Below are 11,398 nucleotides of genomic sequence, written 5' to 3' on the forward strand. Positions count from 1 at the left end.
AGTTATTATATATTTGTATTAGTTGTGAATACACTTTCCACTCATTTAATCATATGGACTCCCTGAAAGCAAACAAGAAGTAAATAATGAAACTTCACTGATTCTTACTTATGTTTACATCAGGTTTTGAATCTTTACTATATAAGGTTAAACAGGAGTTTTTAAATGATTAAGATGTATGATGCAGTGGTATGTGGCTAGAACTAAGTTGCTTTGGTGTTTCTCAAGCATATGTATAATATGTATACTAAGGTGTTTCTCAAGCATAACAGTGCTGTGCAGTGCCTTGGCATATGAAACTCTCTCCTAGTTCTGTTTCTGTCAAATATTCAATTTATGTGACAACTACTAAGTCACCATTTCGGGTATATATATATATATATATATATATATATATATATATATTTTTTTTTTTTTTTTTTTTTTTTTTTTTTTGCGGTACGCGGGCCTCTCACTGTTGTGGCCTCTCCCGCTGCGGGGCACAGGCTCCGGATGCGCAGGCTCAGCGGCCATGGCTCACGGGCCCAGCCTCTCCGCGGCATATGGGATCCTCCCAGACCGGGGCACGAACCCGTATCCCCTGCATCGGCAGGCGGACTCTCAACCACTGCGCCACCAGGGAGGCCCCTCGGGTATATATTTATATATCTGTTTTTTTTCTATAAAATCAATGGAACATTTATAACTTACTTCCATAACTTATTTGAATCTATGAAGGTCTAAATTTATATATAAGGACATATGTTACTGCCGTTCATTTGATAAATAAATTAAGTCACAGAAAGTAATTTAATATTTGCATACAAAATAAGCCAACTTTGAAGAGTGCATCTTCTATATAACAATTCACTGTATTAACACATAATTCTGCAAATGAATACTTACTAAAGCATTTTAGAGTCAGAATTAAGACTCTGAAATCTGTAGAGCAGTGGGCAAAAAGAGTGGTCTGACCAAATTGGAATTTCCATTTTCTTTTGATAATGTATTTGATATTCTTTCTAAAATCATGACTCTTGTTTTATTTCAAAGGAAATTTTACAGATTTCATAGTGCTACCTTTTATTTTGGCTTTAAAATTCTGGTGGAAGCAAAGCAATCTAATGATGTGTTTCAGATCTACTCTATCCTCTATAATCAAGTTACTGAATGCAGTTGCTTTGATAACTTTGATTCATTGGAGAGACTCAGACCTTATATTATTCTTGATAAATTCCATCTTTGGAAACATTATACTGCAGTCATGAAAATGAATACCCCTTTAAAAAGTTGGCTTTTAGGTATGAGAGTGATTAATTTCTTCAAATTCTGAGTCTATGTTTCCTCATTAAAGAGGAAACATTTTACTGGGGAATGCATCTATGCTAAGACCACTTAGGAAGGTTTTTTCCTATTCAAATCTTGTGCTAACAGTATTGTTCTCCTCAAAAAGCCTTTTATATTTCTTATCCCTTGAAAAGAGGTTACAATATGTCTGCAATTTCTTATTGACTTGGAATTTGCCTAATTGTTTCCCTAAGTGTACTTAATGGAACTGACCTGAAGCATTAAAAGTATTTACATAAAGAAAAATGATGGTCAAATAAATTGCAGAAATGTAGAGCTGAAGAGAAGTTAAATGTTTTATTAATCACATTTATTTACTCGCATAAAGAATTTTCAAAAACAATACAAAATAAAGCTAACCAAAAAAAGTACATTCTCTGAAAATGATTTTAGGAAACTCTGCCATATGTGAACATGTTAAGGAAGAGAATGCAAATTTTAGCTCCCAGGAACAAAGCCCAAACACACTTTGGGTCTTCTTTTTCCTAAGAGGAAATGGATCACAATCAAGCTAGATAATATTTGAAAGTAAACATAGAATCAAATTCTTATTATACATGCTTTTGTTCATAACTGCTCCAATCCTGGTAAGCAAAGCATGGCTGATATCTTTAAAATATTTCTGTACCCAGCTTATTGCTCATAATTGAATCTAGACCCTAGACTAATTTTCCAAGCTAAACTTTCACCTCTCTCTGACCTGCTTATCCTGCTCTGGCCTATTTGCTTCTCTCTGCCTCCTGAAAATACCAGCCTAGTTTCTGCATCAGTGTTTGGTATTTCTAATACATGATTAATATGTATACTAAGGTTGAACCAATTAGTAAATATATTGCAAATAATGAAAACCAGTATTTTCATGAGTGGGAAAAGAAGTTACAAATAAGGAAAGATGGAATGAAACTTGGGATGTTGGATTGGAATTGTAGAACTCATAATTTTAAAAAAAATCAGATGATAAAAATCCATTCTCCTCCTCCCCTCAAAAAAAAAGCAACCACAAAGCAAAAATAACCTTCCAAAATGAAAATATGACTTAGTATTTATTTTAAATACTGAAATATGAATTTAGTATTTATTAGTATAGTATCCTATGCAAAATTTTCCAAATATGATACAAACGACTGAGTATCTTTTTTTATGTAACATTTTCTCTTGTATTATTTTTTCTTCTCTTTTTAAGATTTTTTGTTCTTTTGGTTCTTTCTCTCTTTCTCTCTACACACACACATGCACACATACACACACCCCTATATACAGACAGACATTTATGTATATTTTGGCATCTGTGAGAAATAAAATAAAATAAAACAGTGGAACAGAAAAGCATGTACACTATAATCTAAGAAGACATACTAAAAATAAAAAGTATAACTGAATCTGTATATTGAAAGAACTTGTGTATCAGTGAACATTGACCTAGAAACTTCAACTTCAAGACGGGTCCTATCAAAATTGTCAGGCAATAAAGATAAAAGAAGAAATGTTTAGGGCCTTCAGGCAAAAAGACCAAGTTTACTAATAAAGGACAAACAATCAGATTGGTGTCAGACTTCTTGATTTTTGACAGAACAGGGAATGTAAGTCAACAAAGAATTCAAAAAATAAAAGTGATCCAAAGATTTTACATCTAGCCAAGTTGCCGTTCAAGAATCAAGTCTATAGGAAGCCACTGAACATGAAAAAACACAAGGAGCACTTAGAATCCTCCTGAGAAATCTACTAGAAAATGAGCTTCTTCCAACCAAGAAATGATAAACATTTTAATAAAATATATGCATTGAATATATTTAATCATAGATCAAAGAGTAGAAGTTTGGAACAAAGGCTATAACCAATATAAAACTGAGAAACATATTGACAAGATGTAAATAATACAACTAAAAATGTGGAAGGAGAAGAGAGGGATGGCAAAAGTTAGAATAAGTTCATAGATTTTTATATAGTCATATGAGAATCTGTTTCTGTCAGCTCGGGCTGCCATAACAAAATACTATAGACAGGGTGGCTTAAGTAACAGAAATTCATTTTCTCACGGTTCCAGAGTCTGGAAATATGAGATTACAGTGCCATCATAGTCAGATTCTAGTGAGAGTTCTCTTCCTAGCTTGCAGATACATGCTTTCTTGCATGTCCTCACAGGGGAGAGAGAGAGAGAGAGCTCTCTGATGTCTCTTCTTATAAGAGTACTAATCCTATCGTGAAGACCCCACCATCATGACCTCATCCAAACCTAATTATTTCCCAAGAGCTTCATCTCCAAATACCATTACACAGGGGTTTAGTATACGAGTTTGTGGAGGATGAAATTTAGTCCATAGCAGAGTCCAAAGGTTTTTTTGGTAGCTACAACACCCATATTAAAAGTTTAAGCAGGGAAAAAAAGGATAAGAGTACTACATATGTTATTAGTATAATCATAGCCATTAGAATAAAAACATGAGCTTCATAAATGCCAGAGCAATAATACTGGACAAAGAAAAAAAAACACATATAGGAATGGAATACAGTATATATAACATAAACAAAAAAATATCATGATAGAATCAAAGCCAAGCATATTTGTTATATCAAATAAATGTGAATGCAATTGACACTGATTAAACATACAAAAAACTTTAATTGGTTCACAAAGTGAAACTAATTTTAATACTGTATTCAAGAGGCATACCTAAAGGAAAGTACTCTAAAGACTAAAATTTAAAGGATGAGAAAACTATACCATCCAAGAGAAAGTAAACAAAGAAATCAAGTATTGCTATTCTGATACTAGAGAAGGCAGAATTCAGACACCAAATATTAGATATAATCAATAAAGAACAACTTTAAATTCTAAGAGCCACACTCATAGTAAATATATAACAGTTATGACCATGTACACAACAGTGCAAGAAATGAGCACAATCAACTTTATAAATAAAATATTATATGAGAGCCAAAAAATAGAAAGAAATTTATTCATAGAAGAAGAACTTAACACACCATTATCAGCTCAAGAAATGTTAAGTGGCAAAAGAGTAGGCCAAAATATAAAATACCTAAACAGTATTATAAAAGGATCATAGATCTTATAAAAATATACCAGCACTTAAAACCCCATATTAGAGAATATAATTTCATCTCAAGTAAACATAGGACTCACATAAATAGATCACACATTAGAACATAAAGAAAGCATCAATAAATTCAGCAAAGAAATAATGCAAACAATATTTTTATCACAAGGCAATGAAACAAAAAATAAAAAAGAAATTAATAACAAAAACAACAAATTTAATTATTTAAATAAAATGGGTGAATTTCATAAAAAAAATGCAACTGATCAAAACTGACAGAAGAAAAAATAGAAGACAACATATACCAAATAAAGAAATTTAATTTGTCATCAATCCCACCAAAAGAAAACCCCAGGTCCAAATGGTTTGGTGAATTCTGCCAAACCTGAAAGAAGAAATAGACCCAATTTGCATAAACTATTTCAGTGTATAGAGGAGGAGAGAGCATTGCCTAACTTGTATTATGAAGCTAACATAATTAATAAAAATCTAGTAAAGACATTACAAAAAAAATTCTAGACCAATTTCCCTTATGAATATAGATACCATAAATCTAATTATAATATTAACATATTAAATCCAATAATATTTAAAAGTAAGCCAAGGCCAAGGTGGATTTATCCAATATTGCAAGATTGGATTAACATTTAACAACAACCAATAGAATTCACTATATTAACAGGATAGAGAAGGGGTTGTATCATCATTTCAGTAGGTGCAGAGAAAGGATTTGAAAACTTTTAAAAACATTTAACACCTATTAAAGATAAAAAATTGTCAGTATAATACGAATAGTAGGAAACCTCCTCAATCTGGTAAAGGGCATCTGTGAAAATCCCAGGGCTAATAATACACTATATAGTGAAGGACTGAATTATTTCCCCCTGAGTTTAGGGACAAGTGATGACACCTGGTTTCACTACTACCATTCAGTATTGTACTGAATAAATAATACATCTACCTTTCATCATTGCTTCAATTTTCTCAATGAAGTAGAAACCCAGGTTATTATTTGAAACAGTGAAGACTGAGGATGTTTTATTTGGGGTTTGAAGAGAAAGGAGAAGAGTGAGAAAAAGTGAACTCTGCATGTGGATAAATGAATTTGCAATGGAAGTACAATATCATGTCTGGTTTTAGCAGGGCCTGTTTCTGTTGTACTCCTTGCATGATGTTCCCCATCGAGATAGATGAGGGTTTTTCTCCAGACGCCCAGTGATGAGAAACGGTTTATACTTCAAAGTTGTGCTTCCTTTAACACATTTTCCAAATATGCTAATCATGCTATTTTAGAAAGGACAATTATTTCTTTAAATGGTTATTAAATTTTGTAGTAAACTGCTTTAGAATCTCTCAAGTCAAAATTAATGAGAATGTAAATATTTTACAACTGATAGTTTTTTAAAAGGTAGACACCCAAATTGAGTAACACACATGGAATTAAGTATAAAGTCTAACTTTAACTGAAAGGAGACCATTAAACAGAATTGATTTTCTGTGAATTACATGGATAAATTTTTTTCACGTATATCTCTTTAAATTATTTAACTTCAATATATTTAAACAAAAAATTGTCATCAAAGAAATTACATCTTTTTTATAGAAATAGTAGATTAACACATGACTAGTTAGTATTTGGCATTTTAGACCTCAGGAATGAGTCATATTTTGGTGAGTCTAAAGATATTCTTAGGAATCCTTATTACTTGAACACAAATGGAGATGCTTTCATTATTATGACAACATTGTCAGCATATTGCTTTAAAACAGATTAATGTTATAGAGAAGAAATGCATTAGAAGACCTTTTTAATTCAGGCCTGTTTCCAAGAAGTAGCAGTAATGTTATTTATGGTTTAATAATTGTAAATAAATTTATATTTAATTTTTGCATGTGAAATCATAGTTTACCAAAAAGTTAGGCAATTACAGCATGAACCATCCTCAATAAAATACACAGATTGAGATTCTATGACACAGAATATCAAGCAAGAGTAACAGTATTAGAAGACAATGTACTTTAATAAAAAAACATCTGATAGAATATGCTTTGCTTCCTATAAACTGCTGTCTCCAATTTCTTGGCAATGTAAATTAGTTCAGAAAATGTGTTCCACAGTGTGTGGTGTGACCTAGATCATAAAATAAAGGAACAAAGGGGAGAGTGTGCTTAAGTGGACTCATTATAATAGTTCAATAAAGTGTGCATGCTTTTCAAATAAGTGCTGTTCAGAAAATCAGTTATAATTTGCTAATAATTCAGGCCTTTTCTATATAAATAGTCTAGACTGATGCATTTCCTTCTTACTCTTTTTTTTTTTTTTTTTTTTGGGTAGGAAAAAAAAATCTTGTCAGCAGAACTCAAAATGAAAGCCAGTGTGGCTAAACATAGGATACTAGGATACAAATCATGGTTCTTAATGTCGCATTTAATAGAGCTTTGTGTTGAGTGGATTTTCCTCTCTGATACATTTTATCGTAACAAGTCCAAAGTTTCAGGGAGACCAAGTTAGAACAGATTTGAATGATAAAGCATGTGAGACAAGTGGCAAAGATCTCTCAAAACATGGAGGCTCAGGCTTGTCAAATGTCCCATACCTTGCCAAACAAAAGAAGAAATAAATAGTTGTACGTAGATAAAATTAGGTGAAATAGAGATAAGGAAATGGAAAGGAGGAAGCCAAGACATAAGAAAGTAAAATAAGCTGAATCCCTGGACCCTTCATAAGCAGATAAAAACAGTTTTTAAACTTTCTTATTTCATGTTATCCTTAGTGTCTGGGTAAGATTTTTTTCCTAATGTTCCTAAAACAAAAGAAATACACAGTATCCATGTTGCATTATTAAGTAGTTAAATACAAACAACTTCATCAGGATTTATGTTCTAACAACTTAGTAGTCATTTGAGAAAAGTTGAACACAGAATATAAAACAAAATTATGTCATTAAATAATCACAATTATTTACTAATAAAATGCGTGTTTTAGCAGCTGCTCAAACCTTCCCCATTTATCTGCACATTGACCCCTGAATGCCATGCTGCCTCTAAGTCTTCTTCCTCCTGCTCTATTCACTCATTATTCCTTTCCAAAAGTCCCATCCTGAGATGGGGAGCTGTCAGCTCACATAACCTTGAGGACAGTGTAGTATAATGTCAGTTCTGATTATAGGTTTTGCCTGAGTCTGATGAACAGCCTTACTAGAATTCTCATGCAAAACTCTGTAAATCCTTACACAGGCATGTAAACAGTAGACTGCAATAAAAAAAGTGATAAATTTTAAGGGAGAAACCACTGGAACCTACATGAATGCATAATAGAAGTACACAATGCAGATTTTTGTCACGAATCGAGTAGAAATTCCCAGAGATGATATCACATAATTTGACACCTGAAAAATGAATGAGAGTATAGCAGATAAAAGAGGGGGGTTGAGGAAATATAGTATGACTCTAGTATAAAGAGTGAGGTTTGATATGTAATCTGTGTCATATCATGAAGTGTTTATAAATCGTATTATCGTAACATGCATGATGAGATTGGTATTAAAAGATGGTGGCTCTGGCTGCAGTATGGATTATGGTGTTCTAGCTAGGTTTTCTTGTTTGCAAGGAATAGGAAGTCCCTTAGACTAACTCAAGCAAGGGAAGGGAGTTATCTTGGTACCTGCAAAGCTAAATATCTAGCCGTAAAGGGAGAAAGTCTCATGAGTAACCCTGAATGAGAACCGTAATGAAGGAAGATCTTATGGAGGCTGCAGAAGACGGGTAACTCTCAAAATCTTCGTAGAAAAAGAGTACAGATCTTCCCCAGTATACTAATTTTCTTTACCCTCTTATTTCCTTTTTAATTTGCTGGATGATTGTTTTAATACCCTATGTCTTTTCTATACTATCATTTATTTTTGCACGTAGCTTCTGATTTTATGCCATTGCTTTAATCGGGATATTTTTGTGTCTCCTAGTGTATCTTATAGCTTCCTTCTATTTATGCATATTTCAGTTTCAGGTCCCAGGATTAACTGATCTAAGTATTTCCCAGATTAGATTCCACAGAGAGAGAGAGAGAAAGATAAACAGACGTTGAGAAAGAGAGATTGCTAAATCTAACTTTCCTTTTAACGACAACAAAAATTATAGCTTAATTGCTTTCAAATCAATGGTTACTCCTATTAGATAAACTATAACTATCTAGAGGGTAAACATTTATGGACACATATTTGCAACATGAATAAAGCCAAAGAGCGGGACAATTTCTCTTAGAAGAAGCTGTTAATATGACAGAAGCCAGGGAGAAAATTTAATGGTCTCTAATATAGAAAAGGGATGGCAGTGATCTAGAGTTAGGGCCAACAGAAAGAAAATCATTAGGTGGATTATAGAAAGGTTTGTTGGTCAACTAAACAATCTTGCTAACTGGCTAGGTATGAGGCTGAAGAGAGATAAAGGAGTTAAGCATCAGTGACCATGCAAACTGAGGAGATAGTGGTAACTTTTGGTGACATACTGCATACAATAGTAACAGCATGTAAAAGCACCAGTGTTAAGCTTCTATACACACTTATCAAAAATTACTCTCTATGTTATGTGATGATGACTGATGAGGATAATATGTTAATTGTATTATTAACAATTGGAACTGATATTGATCTATCATTGATTTAGGACATGCACTCATAACTTGAAAAAAAGCTATTTCTATAATAATTTATTGATGCTAAACTTGTATTACAGATTTTTCTAAAAGGCCCTTGCAGCATACAGAGAATGTGATTACTCTGGGCAATTAATAGAATTCTCTCAATAGTGGGGTTAACTAGCCAAGACATCAGAAAATAAATCTTTATAATCAAAAAAGAAGAAGAGTACAATCCCACTTTGAACATTTAATAAATTTATTTTTTACAATAAGATAAGATATAGAAAACAGAAAAGGACTCTGAAAACATAATTTTGCCACAACTTAGTTTTTGCCAGTGTAAGAGAATGCTATTCTGGGATATCTATTTTATTATAGACTGGAGAGAATTTGTTGATTTAGATATATTGCCTCCCTTTTTGTTATTGCCTAAAGGAAGCCTAGTTCTTTACTGTAGCAAATGTCACTGTGAGAATTTATAAAAATCTTGAAAAAAATATATCCTTTTTCATGGTACAGTGCAGTACTAATGAGTCTTACCAAATCAAAACATTGTTTTTCTCTCCATAAAGCTTCATAACTAAGTATCAGAGATCATCTGTAACCCCATGCCTTTTAAAACTTGCTCTTGAATGTAGATTCTGGTTAGCCTAGGACAGCCCAAATTTATACCTGTTGCTCCAGCTCAATTATTACCAGTGCCTCCTTTCACTCAAATATTTCCTGATTTGGAGAATATAGTGCAGTCAGCCCTCAGTATATGCAGAGCATTCACAGATAAGGAAGGCTGACTCTCCTATACCATTTCATATGAGGGACCCGAGCATCCCCTGATTTTGATACTCATGGGAGCTCCTGGAAACAATCTCTCATGGATACTAAGGGACACTATATGAGTTTCCTGTTGATGACCATCACCTAGTGTTACATCAGTGCAGTTTTTAAATCTCTGGACTACAAATATATTCTTCAAAACACAAAAGGTTAATAGGACATCACAGAAATGTCAATTTAGAGTTTTCTGGAAAGCTGAGGAAAAGTCAAAGAAGCTAAGATCTAAATATCTAGTACTTTTTATTTTACAAACATATATTTTCAGTAATAAAATCATTTTACTTAATTAAAAACTTCTTAAAATATATATTGCACTTAAATATGTTTAACATTTGTGTAATAAGAAAAAATCATCAAAAATAAAATGTATATAAAATCTAGTTAAAATAAGTTTGCTTTGAAAATGAGAATTCAGACATATATTTGTTTCTATGCCTTCTTTAAACTTCAAACTTCCAACACCTCTTCCCCCATCTTTACTGATGGTCTTATGTGTATATTGCATTGATAAAAATGGAAGTAATCAGAAGTAAACTTATACAACTAGTTTCCTCTCCCCCTGTGCACACACACATCTTAACTACTTGCATCTGTGGCATGTCCTCTGCTTTGTACTTGTTCCTGTGCACAAGGTGTCCATGGTTCTGGAGAAAGCCAGTCCCTCTATTTTGTAGTAGATCCTTTCCTCCTCTTACTTATTTAAGGATATCACTCCAGATTTCCTGCCTTTTAATGTTTGTAATTTCCCTCTTAACTGATTGGCCACTCCCTCCTATCATTCTTTAGCATTTCTTTCTGATCTCAAAGTATCCATTGGGGTGCCCAGGACCTCCTTGAGCCTTTTCTCTTTTCTATTAGGGCTCATAGCCTTACATAAAATATATGTGTAGGGTTGACAGGTAAAATGCAGGATTTCCAGTTAAATTGGAATTTCAGAAAAACAATCTTGTTTTAGTATAACTATGTCTTTTCAATATTATCTTAAATATTGTGTGAACATGCCATACTAAAAATTATTCATTGTTTTTCTGTAATTTAAATTTAACTAGGTGATACATATACATACACACACACACACGTGTGTGTATATATATATATATATATATATATATATATACACACACACACACACACATAGTCTCTCAGGCATGTATAATGTGTAACAATTCTCAATTTTTCTCAAATCTAGACATCTCTCTGAACCCAAGACTTGTATCTCCAACTTTCCACTAGATATATCCACTAAGATGTCTTAAATTTTGCATCTTCAAAATGGGATACCTGACTGTTCTCCCCAGATCTCTTACTTATTGGTGACAAATTTATTCTTCATGTTGCCGGAGAAAAAAATATGGGTTTCCTTTCAAACTCTTATCTAAAGCCTAAAATTCTCTCTAACCCCTACATATATCCCACTCTCACTGCAGTTAAGATGGACGTTATTGTCAAATTTGACCTTCTCGAGGAGCTGCTCACAACTATTCTTTTTAATATTATACTACCCTCACCTTAGGCAACTCGCTGACTCCTTCTCCTAGTTTATTTT

General features: G+C 32.8%; 1 pseudogene across 1 annotated transcript in view; it reads right to left on the reverse strand.

Annotated features, from left to right (window-relative positions):
• Positions 1-11,185, reverse strand: part of LOC308621319 (3-ketoacyl-CoA thiolase, mitochondrial-like) — a 31,391-nt pseudogene extending 20,206 nt beyond the window's left edge. The window contains exon 1 of the transcript in view: positions 11,160-11,185. The product of the transcript in view is annotated as a 3-ketoacyl-CoA thiolase, mitochondrial-like (transcript). The remainder of the gene's footprint in view (positions 1-11,159) is intronic.
• Between the last annotated feature and the right edge of the window lie 213 nt (positions 11,186-11,398).

The sequence above is a fragment of the Mesoplodon bidens genome (genome assembly GCF_964165515.1).
Source record: "Mesoplodon bidens genome assembly, chromosome: 8".
Classification (NCBI taxonomy): Eukaryota; Metazoa; Chordata; class Mammalia; order Artiodactyla; family Ziphiidae; genus Mesoplodon; species Mesoplodon bidens.